Raw genomic sequence first — 14,984 nt, forward strand, 5'->3', positions numbered from 1 at the left:
AAAAACTCCCTAGAAAGGCCAAAACCTAGGAAGAAACCTAGAGAGGAACCAGGCTATGAGGGGTGGCCAGTCCTCTTCTGGCTGTGCCGGGTGGAGATTATAACAGAACATGGCCAAGATGTTCAAAATGTTCATAAGTGACAAGCATGGTCAAATAATAATCAGGAATAAATGTCAGTTGGCTTTTCATAGCCGATCATTAAGAGTTGAAAACAGCAGGTCTGGAACAGGTAGGGGTTCCATAACCGCAGGCAGAACAGTTGAAACTGGAATAGCAGCAAGGCCAGGTGGACAGCAAGGAGTCATCATGCCCGGTAGTCCTGACGTATGGTCCTAGGGCTCAGGTCCTCCGAGAGAGAGAAAGAAAGAGAGAAGGAGAGAATTAGAGAGAGCCAAGATTTTCAAAATGTTCATAAATGACAAGCATGGTCAAATAATAATCAGGAATAAATGTCAGTTGGCTTTTCATAGCCGATCATTAAGAGTTGAAAGCAGCAGGTCTGGGAAAGGTAGGGGTTCCATAACCGCAGGCAGAACAGTTGAAACTGGAACAGCAGCAAGGCCAGGTGGACTGGGGACAGCAAGGAGTCATCATGCCCGGTAGTCCTGACGTATGGTCCTAGGGCTCAGGTTCTCCGAGAGAGAGAAAGAAAGAGAGGATAGAATTAGAGAGAGCATACTTAATTTCACACAGGACACTGGATAAGACAGGAGAAGTACTCCAGATATAACCAACTGACCCTAGCCCCCCGACACATAAACTACTGCAGCATAAATACTGGAGGCTGAGACAGGAGGGGTCAGGAGACACTGTGGCCCCATCCGATGATACCGCCGGACAGGGCCAAACAGGAAGGATATAACCCCACCCACTTTGCCAAAGCACAGCCCCCGCACCACTAGAGGGATATCTTCAACCACCAACTTACAATCCTGAGACAAGGCCGAGTATAGCCCACAAAGATCTCCACCACAGCACAAACCAAGGGGGGGCGCCAACCCAGACAGGAAGATCACGTCAGTAACTCAACCCACTCAAGTGACGCACCCCTCCTAGGGACGGCATGAAAGAGCACCAGTAAGCCAATGACTCAGCCCCTGTAATAGGGTTAGAGAAAGAGAATCCCAGTGGAGAGAGGGGAACCGGCCAGGCAGAGACAGCAAGGGCGGTTCGTTGCTCCAGAGCCTTTCCGTTCACCTTCACACTCCTGGGCCAGACTACACTCAATCATATGACCTACTGAAGAGATAAGTCTTCAGTAAAGACTTAAAGATTGAGACCGAGTCTGCGTCTCTCACATGGGTAGGCAGACCATTCCATAAAAATGGAGCTCTATAGGAGAAAGCCCTGCCTCCAGCTGTTTGCTTAGAAATTCTAGGGACAATTAGGAGGCCTGCGTCTTGTGACCGTAGCGTATGTGTAGGTATGTACGGCAGGACCAACTCGGAAAGATAGGTAGGAGCAAGCCCATGTAACGCTTTATAGGTTAACAGTAAAACCTTGAAATCAGCCCTTGCCTTAACAGGAAGCCAGTGTAGGGAAGCTAGCACTGGAGTAATATGATCAAATTTCTTGGTTCTAGTCAGGATTCTAGCAGCCATATTTAGCACTAACTGAAGTTTATTTAGTGCTTTATCCGGGTAGCCGGAAAGTAGAGCATTGCAGTAGTCTAACCTAGAAGTAACAAATGCATGGATTAATTTTTCTGCATCATTTTTGGACAGAAAGTTTCTGATTTTTGCAATGTTACGTAGATGGAAAAAAGCTGTCCTTGAAACAGTCTTGATATGTTCGTCAAAAGAGAGATCAGGGTCAGGAGTAACGCCGAGGTCCTTCACAGTTTTACTTGAGACGACTTTACAACCATCAAGATTAATTGTCAGATTTAACAGAAGATCTCTTTGTTTCTTGGGACCTAGAACAAGCATCTCTGTTTTGTCCGAGTTTAAAAGTAGAACGTTTTCAGCCATCCACTTCCTTATGTCTGAAACACCTGCTTCTAGCGAGGGCAATTTTGGGGCTTCACCATGTTTCATTGAAATGTACAGCTGTGTGTCATCCGCATAGCAGTGAAAGTTAACATTATGTTTTCGAATAACATCCCCAAGAGGTAAAATATATAGTGAAAACAATAGTGGTCCTAAAACGGAACCTTGAGGAACACCGAAATGTACAGTTGATTTGTCAGAGGACAAACCATTCACAGAGACAAACTGATATCTTTCCGACAGATAAGATCTCAACCAGGCCAGAACTTGTCCGTGTAGGCCAATTTGGGTTTCCAGTCTCTCCAAAAGAATGTGGTGATCGATGGTATCAAAGGCAGCACTAAGGTCTAGTAGCACGAGGACAGATGCAGAGCCTCGGTCTGACGCCATTAAAAGGTCATTTACCACCTTCACAAGTGCAGTCTCAGTGTTATGATGGGGTCTAAAACCAGACTGAAGCATTTCGTATACATTGTTTGTCTTCAGGAAGGCAGTGAGTTGCTGCGAAACAGCTTTTTCTAAAATTTTTGAGAGGAATGGAAGATTCGATATAGGCCGATAGTTTTTTATATTTTCCGGGTCAAGGTTTGGCTTTTTCAAGAGAGGCTTTATTACTGCCACTTTTAGTGAGTTTGGTACACATCCGGTGGATAGAGAGACGTTTATTATGTTCAACATAGGAGGGCCAAGCACATGAAGCAGCTCTTTCAGTAGTTTAGTTGGAATAGGATCCAGTATGCAGCTTGAAGGTTTAGAGGCCATGATTATTTTCATCATTGTGTCAAGAGATATAGTACTAAAACACTTAAGTGTCTCTCCCGATTGTGCCGGTTGTGATACAGCCTGGATTCGAACCAGGGTGTCTGTAGTGACGCTTCTAGCAATGAGATGCAGTGCCTTGCGCGCCACTCGAGATCCCAGACATTTGCCATACTCACAAAAAGCTTTTTTCTCTCAAATGTTGTCCACAAATTTGTTTACATCCCTGTTACTGAGCATTTTCTCATTTGCCAATATAATCCACCCACCTGACAGGTGTGGCATATCAAGAAGCTGATTAAACAGCATGATCATTACACAGATTAATCTTGTGCTGGGGACAATTAAAGGCCACTCTAAAATGTGCAGTTTTGTCACACAACACAATGCCACAGACGTCTCAAGTTTTGACGGAGCGTGCAATTGGCATGCTGACTGCCGGAATGTCCATCAGAGCTGTTGTCGGAGAATTTAATGTTAGTTCCTCTACCAATGTCGTTTTAGAGAATTTGGCAGTGCCTCCAACCGGCCTCACAACCCCAGACCACCTGTAACCATGTCAGCCCAGGACCTCCACATCCGGCTTCTTCTCCTGCGGGATCGTCTGAGACCAGCCATCCGGACATCTGATGAAACTGTGGGTTTGCACAACAAAATAAATGTCTGCACAAACTGTCGGAAACCGTCGCAGGGAAGCTCATCTGCATGCTCGTTGTCCTCACCAGGGTCTTGACCTGACTGCAGTTTGCCGTTGTAATCGACTGCAGTGGGCAAATGGTCACCTTCGATGGCCACTGGCACGCTGGAGAAGTGTGCTCTTCATGGATGAATCCCGGTTTCAACTATACCGAGCAGACGGCGTGTATGTCGTCATGTGGGTGAGCGGTTTGCTGATGTGAACAGAGTGCCCCATGATGGCGGTGGGGATATGGTATGGGCAGGCATAAGCTACAGACAACAAACACAATAGCATTTTATCGATGGCAATTTGAATGCACAGAGATACCGTGACAAGATCCTGAGGCCCATTGTCGTGCCATTCATCCGCCGCCATCACCTCATGTTTCAGCATGGTAATGCACAGCCCCATGTCGTAAGGATCTGTATTCTGTACACAATTCCTGGTAGCTGAAAATGTCCCCGGCCTGCATACTCACCAGACATGTCACCCATTGAGCATGTTTGGGATGCTTTGGATCGATGTGTACAACATTGTGTTCCAGTTCCTGCCAATATCCAGCAACTTCTCACAGCCATTGAAGAGGAGTGGGAAAACATTCCACAGTCCACAATCAACAGCCTGATCAACTCTATGTGAAGGAGATGTGTCGCGCTGCAAGAGGCAAATGGTGGTCACACCAGATACTGTCTGGTTTTCTGATTCACATCCCTACCTTTTTTTTTAAGGTCTGTGACCAACAAATGCATATCTCTATTCTCAGTCATGTGAAATCCATAGATTAGGGCCTAATGAAATTATTTCAATTGGCTGATTTCCTTCTATGAACTGTAACTCAGTAAAACCTTTGAAATTGTTGCATGTTGCATTTATATTTTTGTTCAGTGTACAAAAATTATTTTGAAATGGTAGGCCTATACACTGAAATGTGAATTCCCTTGAGCTTGTATGAGCCACATCAATAAGCATGATGAGGTTCAACAGCGACATTAGTACACAATTATAAACCCATTATAAAATGTAGACCTGTGAAAGCTGGTGTCTGAACACCAATAATATCATGCTTCTCTTTGTGGGCAGTGATAAAATATACACACCATAGTCCTAGAAATGCATAACATGACGACAATAAACTCACAAATACTTTTTCAGACCCGTCCACAGTATCTGCAAGTGAAACGTCAAAAGAAAACGAGAAGTTTCTAACTGGAACACCGTTGAAATCAGTACACATACTGAAAAGAGGACACACAACAACTGAATAATCCAATCCACATCTGTGGTGAGGGAGAAAATGGCCCCCCTGGAATGCCCCCTAAGATCATAAGAAATAGCCTCTCCACACACACAGTCTGATCTAAGCCTAACACGTTTGGGCTGTTGGAAGAAAAGAGCAGATGAATACAGCTGGAGGTCCTGCTTGTGTTTGATGGAAACAGAGAGCTAGGCTATAAGGATATGAACAAACCCAGCAGGTTACTGCTCCAGAACTAGAAAAACATTTTACTTATGTGGGACGACACTCAATACGCAACCTGTTGTTTCAAGAATACTTAATTTGATATAACATTTCAGTTTTATGTACTTTGACTGTACCTAACTCAATCCTCACTTGAAATCATGTACCAGTACATGGCGATATGTTTATATGGTTTCCAGACACCTCACAGTGTGAACACAATGTAATCACAGTGTGGTTATGGTTGCTGTTGTGGTTCCCTGAACTGTTAATTGAGCAGACATCACACAAGCACCCTATCAAGGCTTATGGTGTCTGCTTCCCCCTAGTGTCTTGCTCCTAACAGTGCATCCAGCGTTCACTCTTGCTGAGTGGATAGCCTTTGTCTACGCTCAGTAGACTGTTCAAACGCCAGTACTTGTCTCTCTTGAAGAAGTAGATTTTTCCATTGGTCCAGGTAAAGGCAGCATCAGGGCTGGAGGGCACCCCATTGAAGAGGTTAGACAAGGGTTTGAGGTACACGTTGAGGTTACTGGAGCGCAGCTCATCCTACTGCCAATACCCTGTACCCTGAGGAGATGGACAACAGAGGACAAAGATGATTAGTACAAACGTTTTTTAAGGTGGTTATTTGGCATATTCATCACATTCAAGCAGGTAAAAATGCTAAGGCTTCAGTTGTTATCATTAATCTATTATCACAACTTACTGAAACCATAAAGCTCAGTTGTCATTTGTAACAATGTTTAGTTTACTGGTTAAAGCGTATAGATATTAATGTGCTGTGTTGTGTTCAACTACCTTGAAAAACACCAGCTTCTTATTCCTCTCTTAGTACAAAGCGGCATCAATATTAGGTGGGAGGCGTTTGAGCTCTTTGGGGTACCCGTAGTCCAGGAGAAAACTGGTATATCTCCACACTTATCACCTGTAGTCAGAACCAGTTTTGGTGAGTAGGCTGAAATTAAGTGAGATTAACAGTAACACATTCACACATTCTGGGCCGGATCACTGTCAGTCAATCACTGTCAAGTAATTTAACACAAGTATTACACAATTCATACCATCAGTCTTTCTTTAAAAATCATCTCAATTTACCTAATTTGTTCATCAAAAACATTATACTTTTTAAAGTCGAGAAAATATTGTACCTTTAAAAAAGTATGTTTTGTTGGTTCTCTGAGAGTAAACGGCTGCGTTCAGGTTCCCAGGCAGTCCCATTCACAGCTGGTCGATCTTCATGGGTGCATTGTGCCCTATGTCAGAGACCGTCCACACATAATCACCACTGAAGGCAAATGTCTTCCTCCATGGACCTGATGAGAAAGAGGGGCATGAAATAGAACACTGAAGGTCCAATCAGAGTGTGATGTCAACCTGTCATATCCCATCTTCAGTTCCAATGAAGAGAGTAAAATAAGGTTAGCTGGCTTTATCAGAGTAAGAAATATTGCTTCAATCTTTCTTGACTAGTGGAAGGAAAAAACTTGGTGAGATAAAAATAAGCACTTCCAAAGGAGACTGCTCTTGAATGTATATCGCTGGCCAGTATTGTGCGCAGACAGCTTACCCAACACGATGGCATCTAGCCTGGCGGTGCAGGGGTCTGGGATGTCTCCCTCAGCATCAGGGAGGCTGTCTGTGGGGAGTGTCATTGTGGGCTCAACTGGAACACTTGTACCATGTTTACCTAAGACAGACATAATTGGTGGAAGGTATTATTAGACTTAGAGGATAAAAGCATTATATGTGACATTTGAGCCCTATTGTAATAATAAAGTATTCTGATAAGGAGGTACTACTGTGTATGGAAAACCAGCAGGTCAGAAAATCCTCAGGTCAAACTCAGGCTCCACTCACCATACATAGCTTGGATGCCTTTTACGTCATCGGGATGCAGATGGAAGTTGCTACGGTAACCAGTGTAAAGAGGGGCCATCAGGGCACTTCTGTATTGCGAGTGGCCTAAGCCCAGGGTGTGGCCTATCTCATGGGCAGCGATGATACGCAGGTTAGTGCCGTAAAACATGCCCTCGTTCCAAAACTCATCCTCGTCAAAATGAACAATCCCTGACTGTGGGTGTTCAGCATGGGCCAGCACGTGACCTACAGATTTAAAATATTTTATATTCCAATGGCAATTAGGGTTACTCCTACTGTGTGTGTGTTAGGCTATTGTTACTCCAACCCAATTGTATCCGGCCCATAGGCAGACTCACCCCTCCCGTCAAAAGGCACGGCACAAGTGGCATCTTTCGCGTGGAATGAGATCCTGATGTCAGCTCGTCCATACTCAACCTCTCGGAAGCTCAGGGAAGCCACATCGCTCCAATACGTAAATGCAGAGCGGATGGCCCTCTTTGTCTCACTCTTCGGCATGTCTGGAGTGTAGTTGTAGATGCACCAGGTCAGGCTTCTCTTGCGCCAGTAGCCTACAGTAGAGACAAAAAATATGCATTTTACTACAAACACATCTAGACGAGAAACTACAAGTGTTTAAGTGAAGATGATTTTTATTAGATGAGGATTATTATTATAATTTAATGTGCATAGTATCTCCCAAAGTTTTAAGTCCCGATCAACTATCTGGGAAACACTGGTCCATCCCACCCCCACATACAATATCCTGTCCACATGTTTTCACTCACCCAGCACTCTGTACTTGAGGGTTTTCTGATTGAAGGGGTCCTCTATGCCACAGCGAGACTGACTCATCATCTCTAGGGTGGCCTTGTCAATCACTCCAGTGACAGGCAGGTCTGTCACCCTCTGGAATACCCTAGGGAAAGGAAGGACTGAAAGCTCCAATAGCAGATACAGTATGTGTGTAGTGTAAATGTAAGGCAAGGAAACATTTCCTTCCAATGGGAAATGTTATGCTAAAGAATTGCATTGATTGTAGTACATGTATCAATGTGACTTGCAAAAAGCTATACAATAGAGCTGTGTTTGGATCTGTATTCATAAAGGGGCATTTAGAGTAAGTGTATTCAGATTTGTTGTGTTGGGGAAGAGGAATCACACATTGCCATGAAGAATTACACGTGTAAGTTGTTGTTGTGTTCATAGAATATAGTTTGTGTTGCTGTGGATCTACTTTACCTGAGTGCCTCAATTACAGCTTCTCTCTGGAAGCCCTGGTTCTGAGGATCCAGTGAAGTGTGCAGATAGCCATACTTCATCAGGTACGCCTGGTAACACAATAACCACAGTGGGATACAAGAGTTAACTTGAGAAGATTCAAAGTGATATTATTCACCTCTAACATTATGAATGACAACAGCCACAAGAGAAACCAATGCTGATTTAGTTGCAGTCTACCAGAAAGACTGTAAAAGCCACAGGTTGTACATATGGCACTTTGCATCATACATGGTCCAGTTCAGATAAAGTTTGTATTATGACAATAATACACAGTATTCAGAAGTTGCACTGCAATTAAAATAATGGAGAAAGATACCCTGCTATAAAAGCCTCCACTCTTCTGGGTAGGCTTTCCATTAGATGTTGGCACATTGCTGTGGGGACTTGCTTCCATTCAGCCACAAGTGCATTAGTGATGTTGGGCACTGATATTGGGCCATTAGGTGTGGCTCGCAGTCAGTGTTCCAATTCATCCCAAAGGTGTTCGATGGGGTTGAGGTCAGGGCTCTGTGCAGGCCAGTCAAGTTCTTCCACACCGATCTCGACAAATAATTTCTGTATGGACCTCGCTTTGTGCACGGGGGCATTGTCATGCTGAAACAGGAAAGGGCCTTCCCCAAACTGTTTCCACAAAGTTGGAAGCACAGAATCGTCTAGAATGTCACTGTATGCTATAGCGTTAAGATTTCCCTCCACTGGAACTAAGGGGCCTAGCCCGAACCATGAAAAACAGCCCTGGACTATGCATTGGGGCAGGTATCGTTCTCCTGGCAACAGCCGGATGATGAATCGTGGTTCATCACACTTTCCACTGCTCCAGAGTCTAATGGTGTGAGTTTTACACCACTCCAGCAAACACTTGGCATTGCGCATGGTTATCGTAGGCTTGTGTGTGGCTGCTCAGCCATGGAAACCCATTTCATGAAGCTCCAGGCAACAGTTCTTGTGCTGACATTGCTTCCAGAGGCAGTTTGGAACTCAGTAGTGAGTGTTGCAACCGATGACAGACAATTTTTACTCGCTTCAGCACTCAGTGGTCCCATTTTATGAGCTTGTTTGGCCTACAACTTTGCGACTGAGCCATTGTTGCTCCTAGACGTTTCCACTTCACAATGTCAGCACTTACAGTTGACTGGGGAAGCTCTAGCAGGGCAGAAATTTGACGAACTGACTTGTTAGAAAGGTGGTATCCTATTCTGGTGCCATGTTGAAAGTCACTGAGCTCTTCAGTAAGGCCATTCTACTGCCAATGTTTGTCTATGGAAATTGCATGGCTGTGTGCTCGATTTGATACACCTGTCAACAACAGGTGTGGCTGAAATAGCCAAATCCACTAATTTGAAGGGGTGTCCACATACTTTTGTGTATTTAGTGTATATTATAATACATTTGAAAGAAGCTGGTAAATTCCTACCGTTGCTTCAGGGACCTCCATCCTCCTGTCCATCACTCCTGTCATTACGCACTGCACGATAGCCATGAGCACTGTCATCTGCTGAAGGTCACCCATTTCGCCAAAGTTCTACACAGGAAAAACAGCTGTAAATGTTAGGAAAGCCAAGCAAATATGAGGTTCGTAACAGACTTTGCAGGATGCTCTTGTCTTAAATACTTTGAAAAATATCTATTTATCAAACATCTTTAGGGAGAAAAAATGATTTGTCCGTCACTGTTATCCGTTACTCTACCAAAACTTTACTCTACTGGTTTTCTTCCGTGTGTTCTGGTGTTTTATAACTCAAGTGCCGATTGAGTCAGCCCCAACCCACTGTGATGACCCATCTCTGAGGAATTGGCCAAGAGCAACGGACAAAAGAGAATTTCACTTTGAACCCGTAAAATGATCTAGCTGTCGATCATTTTTTTACTCTCTCACACACTCCCATGTGCCTCCTCCTTCTCATAAAGGACACACAGGTGGGAGACTTCAGCCTATAGGCCTATATTTCCCCAGTACCTACAGGATTTTTTTCTACGTTTCCAGCAACTCCAAATGTGACTTAGGCCTACATTGTTGATTTTTTGTTGTTGTTGTAAGTTCCTGATAATTGTTTCCTCCACGGGGACACCACAGGGAGCTACAAGCTTAAGGCATGAGAGAAAATGGCAACGTTTCACATCAATTCCCGACAGTGCTCACCACATGTAGGCTAATACTTACCACGTCAATGGCAGAAAGGAGTTGTAACACTGCACAATTGGTCACTAAGCAAAGATTTTCCATAATACAGTAATGCCCAAGCCCAACCAACTGTGTCAGCCAGGTGTCAGTCACTATGTGGTGGTATAACCTTGCAGCAGTAGGATCAGGATGTGATAGTGATGGCATAGGCCTATCAAGCACATTCCAAGACTTTGTCAAGTGAATATAAAATAGTTAATGAATGAATGTTAAACTTTGTCATTATGCCTTGAATAAAAAGTATGTTGGGTAATAGGCCTTTATAGACCACATTTGATCAAGTGTTCCTTTCAAGTAGCTGCGCAAGCAAGCCCATATTCAACGTCAATCATTTGACCGATGCAAGGGTAGTAAGTCTTCCATTATTATCCATCATAACTGTTTTTATTTTGCGATGTTTGATACATGTATGTTAACAAGGTCATGGTTGGTCCTGCATAGATTTTCACACAGTCCTGGTGCCCTGAGGGCTTAAAGAGACACTGGAGAAATGCTGAATTGAAGTCCACACCATAGCTGCACTGCACAGCTGCACATTCCTCAGCATTCAACAAAGTGCCATTGACATATACTGCTGACCAAACCACAGAACTACCTCAGCGTCGGAAATACAGTGCACTGGTTTGAAGCCAGAGTGTGAGAATGCAAAAATGTGCTAATATGCAGTAAGTGCAACATCAAAACAATAGTCTCAGTCGTTAGTTTCTCATTCTGACTGGACAGCTTTGGAGACTCTTTTTATGTAGCATTTCATCCTCCTCCACCTTGTCATCATTTAGGAGTATATGCTACAATAATGTTAAAACCCCCACACACTTTTGAAGGACGTACTAAGGTTTGCGTTTCAGAAATCAGTTCTACAGCTTAACCCAATGAATCCCACCCTAACGCCGACGCGTTTTGGACATCTAACCCCTTTTAAAGAATAGCTTTCATGAAAAATGTTTTTTTTTCATCAAAATACAGATGTTTTAGGCTTAGTTATAGTGAAATACATCAATTATTGTCTTCATTTTGACAGCTAGTTGCAAAAGTGGTCTTTTAGAGGTAAATATAGCTCTTTTTGCCCCTAGGTGCTCTTTTTGCCCCTAGGTGCTCAACTCTACCATTGAAATCGTGATGAAGAGGCACTTCATCAGCTCAAGGGAGGGGTTCGATTTGAAATGCATTCCCTTCTAGATGTGCTTGGTGGTACCAACTGAAGGCTTACTGTAAAAGCAGAGGTGCGTTCAGTTCACTTGAACGTTTGCTACGTTGCAGAACGGTTTGTACTGAATTACACATTTCCCCAAAACATTCCTATACGTTCTTGAACAGACTTTAAGGTACTGTACATTTGCTGCAGTTTGGTGGGTGCAGCGACCACTGGTTGCGACTGGCGAGGTATGAATTCAAGCAGAGTGATGAATTTAAAGGGCAGTGGCCCTGCTGACACTGCTCCTCAAACCACAACCCAACCCCACCCCGTTTCTCAAATGGTCGTTCAGTACAGAAACGTTTTTGTTTAATTGAACGTTCCAGAAAGTAAAAACTTACTGAACGCAAACCAGGTGACAGCGCGCCTTATTTGGCAATGGACTTGTTACGTGTAGTTTTCCAATATATTTTGCATGATGCTTCCTTGACTAGACGTTACACAAAATGAAAAAGGCAGTAAGGCACATTTCCACACATGACCAAATTCTAAGATGTTTCTTACCGTTTCATACACATCTACAGTGTCTTCAGAAAGTATTCACACCCCTTGACTTTTTCAAAATGTTGTTGTGTTACAGTCTGAAGTTTAAATGGATTCAATTGACATGTCTTGGTCACTGGCTTACACACAATACCCCATGATGTCAACGTGGAATTATGTTTTTATCAAAAAATGCAATTGGAAAACAAAATGAAAAGGTGAAATATGTTGAGTCAATATGAATTCAATCCCTTTGTTATGGCAAGCCTAAATAAGTTCAGGAGTAAAAATGTGCTTAACAAGTCACATAATAAATTGCATTTAACATGATTTTTTAATCACTACTGAAATTGAATTGTTCAGGTTTTTGGACCAATCTGCTCCAAAGCGGATTTTTGACCACATAGATGAAAGGGGACAGTGTTTTGAGTGCAATTAAATGCACATTTAGACATTTCGATAGTTTGCATAGAAAATAGATTGCCTGCTAGGGTGCGTTGCCATTTAACTATCTTGTGTCGATAAAAACAGCTGGACGTAATGACGTCACACCTTTTCCCAAAAACCTACAGTGTGTCTACATTTTTTTGATGTTGATGGTTGATGTTTCCATTACCCATTTAGGCAAATTGCGTAATACATTGGCAACAGCAGTATGGTCTCCCACCTATCTGTTTCATGTCTCAGGTAGCCTGTGAAAGCCAGCATGGACAGAATGTAATAATTGACTAATATTTGTCATATTCTCAAAACTCTTATGTGCCTAACATATCGCCAAGAATCTAGGCTAGGAAAGTCAGGACAAAATAGTGTAATGACCCGGCTGGGTCATAAAAGGAAAAGAGACGGACTCTAGGTGTGCAGGTCAGAACACAGGTTTATTCCTAAACTGGGCTATTGTTCAGGCCACAGCCCACGCCGCTAAATGCCGAACGTACACAATTATACCATGTCGAGTTAAGGGTCACTCTCATAGGAACAGATCAAGGCCCCGAACAGAAGAGCGAGAGATGAGACAGTAATCCCTATTTATGCATTTCCAAACCCCGCGGGATTACCCATCATACCCCCCCCAACCTTTCCATCTGTCCTGACATATTTAACCCCTGCTAGTAGCCATGAGAACCATAACACACCCACAAACACAGAACACAATACCGGGTCGTTACAATAGATTTTGCAGGCAGTAGGCTAGGCATTTAGAATAAAATGTGGAGTGGCGTTTATAGTTACGTGATCACATCACGTGCCCCGCATACATTCGGCAATCATCATTTATTGTAAAAACTAAATTTCCATCATAATTTGTCGCATTAATGAAAGTTCGACAAAATAAAAATCCACCTGTCAAACGATTATTTTTTTTATCTTTAGAAAATGTCTCCTATATCTGTCGTTTCCATTACATATGTCACAATAATATTTTGGGGGGCGGCACTGCTTTTGTCGAATAAATCTGGGTCAATGGAAACCTGAATAAATCTGGGTCGATGGAAACCTGAATAAAACTTGGTCAATGGAAACCTGCCTATAGTGTTTGATCGTGCAGTGATGTTTCACCTTGCTCGCGTGCGCCATCTAATGCATGTTCGATTTTTGAACCAGATTTGACTCCATACAGTTGCTTCATAGAACTCCATGTGAGTTCTAATCTCACATGGGGCAGATATAATTTTTTTCTCTCCAAATCCTTTATTTACAATATTCATCCCATGCCCGCACACATCTCATTCTGAAAAGTGAAAGCATACCTGTGAGAGGGGTCCCCCTGGTAGTAGTTGTAGGTTTTTATACAGTACCCAAAACCAATCTGTGAGTTCATTTGGCCATAAGAAAAATAGTTACTGCGTAAATACTGCAATGGGGTTTGGATAGAACTGAGCCCTTTATCTTCATTTTCAAGGTGATGATTGGACTTTTTTTCCCAACACAATACTGCAATAAATGTCCACATTTCATCTATTTTTTTTGTGTCCCATGGGGGATTTGAATTTACAACACAAGTGGCAATAGATGCAATACACATTGCATGTAGAACCCTTTTTTCTAAGAGTGTAGCTAGCTCCCGTGTCTATTTACTGAAGCATACATCGCTTAGTTGTACAATAGCTTAACAAGACAGAGGTGTGAAAACAGTGTGTGTGGGGATGAAAAGAGGCATGCTAGTCTATTTTATTGTCGTGTGCCATGCTGGAATAGAGTTATGCTGGTGCCAGTGGAGTTATGGGGCTGACTGGGATGGAGAAGTTGTCAGCCATCATTAAGGTCCACTCTAACATATACTGTACCTCCTCCAAATCACTGTCATCAGCTTTACAAGCTGCAAACAGTGGAGACACTGGGGTGGAGAGGAGGCTTTGTGTGGTTTTGGCATGGTCCAGTCTTCACGGGGAGTGTTTGTGGTGATGTGAGTACTTGAGGTCATGCGAGCAGAAAAGCTACTCCTTTCAATTAAGATTGAGTCATTTTGTCCACCAGCCGGCTCTCTCTTGCCTGGGAACGAGGCTAGATTCTGGTAAATGTGTGTGATGGTGCATGTTCTGTCTGGAGCACAGTTTGCAACAGCCATTAAAGTGAAGAAGTTAGAGAAGGGATGGGCAACTTTGATGGGAGTGGGGGCTACAAAAAATCGGAACTTATCATGAGTGGGTCTGCATACCCACATCCACACAGTCAGAGCAGACCCTAACCTTTTGGGGGCCCTAAAATGTTGTTTTTGCTGACATTTGCTAATTGAGTGAATGTCAGTGACTGACATAACAAGAGAAGAACTGCTGATGCACAAACACATTTTGGAAATTGATCCATGGGCCTTCAAAGGAGGGACCATCAGTTGACCATCCGTGAGTTAGAGGAATGGGTTCACAACCAGATGCCCCCATGCAAAAACATTTATTGATTTGCTTATTTCCTGTATTTATTCATCCTGCTATAAAAATAAATAGCATGTGCAAAAACATGCAGATTTCTGGTCAAGTGTTCTGTATCTGATAAACATAATAATGATATTGCTCTGCCAGCACAATTTCTGTGTAGTCAAATCAAATCAAATGTTATTTGTCACATGCGCCGAATACAACAGGTAGACCTTACA

At 43.1% G+C, this 14,984-nt stretch overlaps 1 pseudogene; it reads right to left on the minus strand.

Annotated features, from left to right (window-relative positions):
* Positions 1-3,262: 3,262 nt before the first annotated feature.
* LOC129815408 (matrix metalloproteinase-19-like) lies at positions 3,263-9,540 on the minus strand (annotated as a pseudogene).
* Between the last annotated feature and the right edge of the window lie 5,444 nt (positions 9,541-14,984).

Source organism: Salvelinus fontinalis, chromosome 18, assembly GCF_029448725.1.
Source record: "Salvelinus fontinalis isolate EN_2023a chromosome 18, ASM2944872v1, whole genome shotgun sequence".
NCBI lineage: Eukaryota > Metazoa > Chordata > Actinopteri > Salmoniformes > Salmonidae > Salvelinus > Salvelinus fontinalis.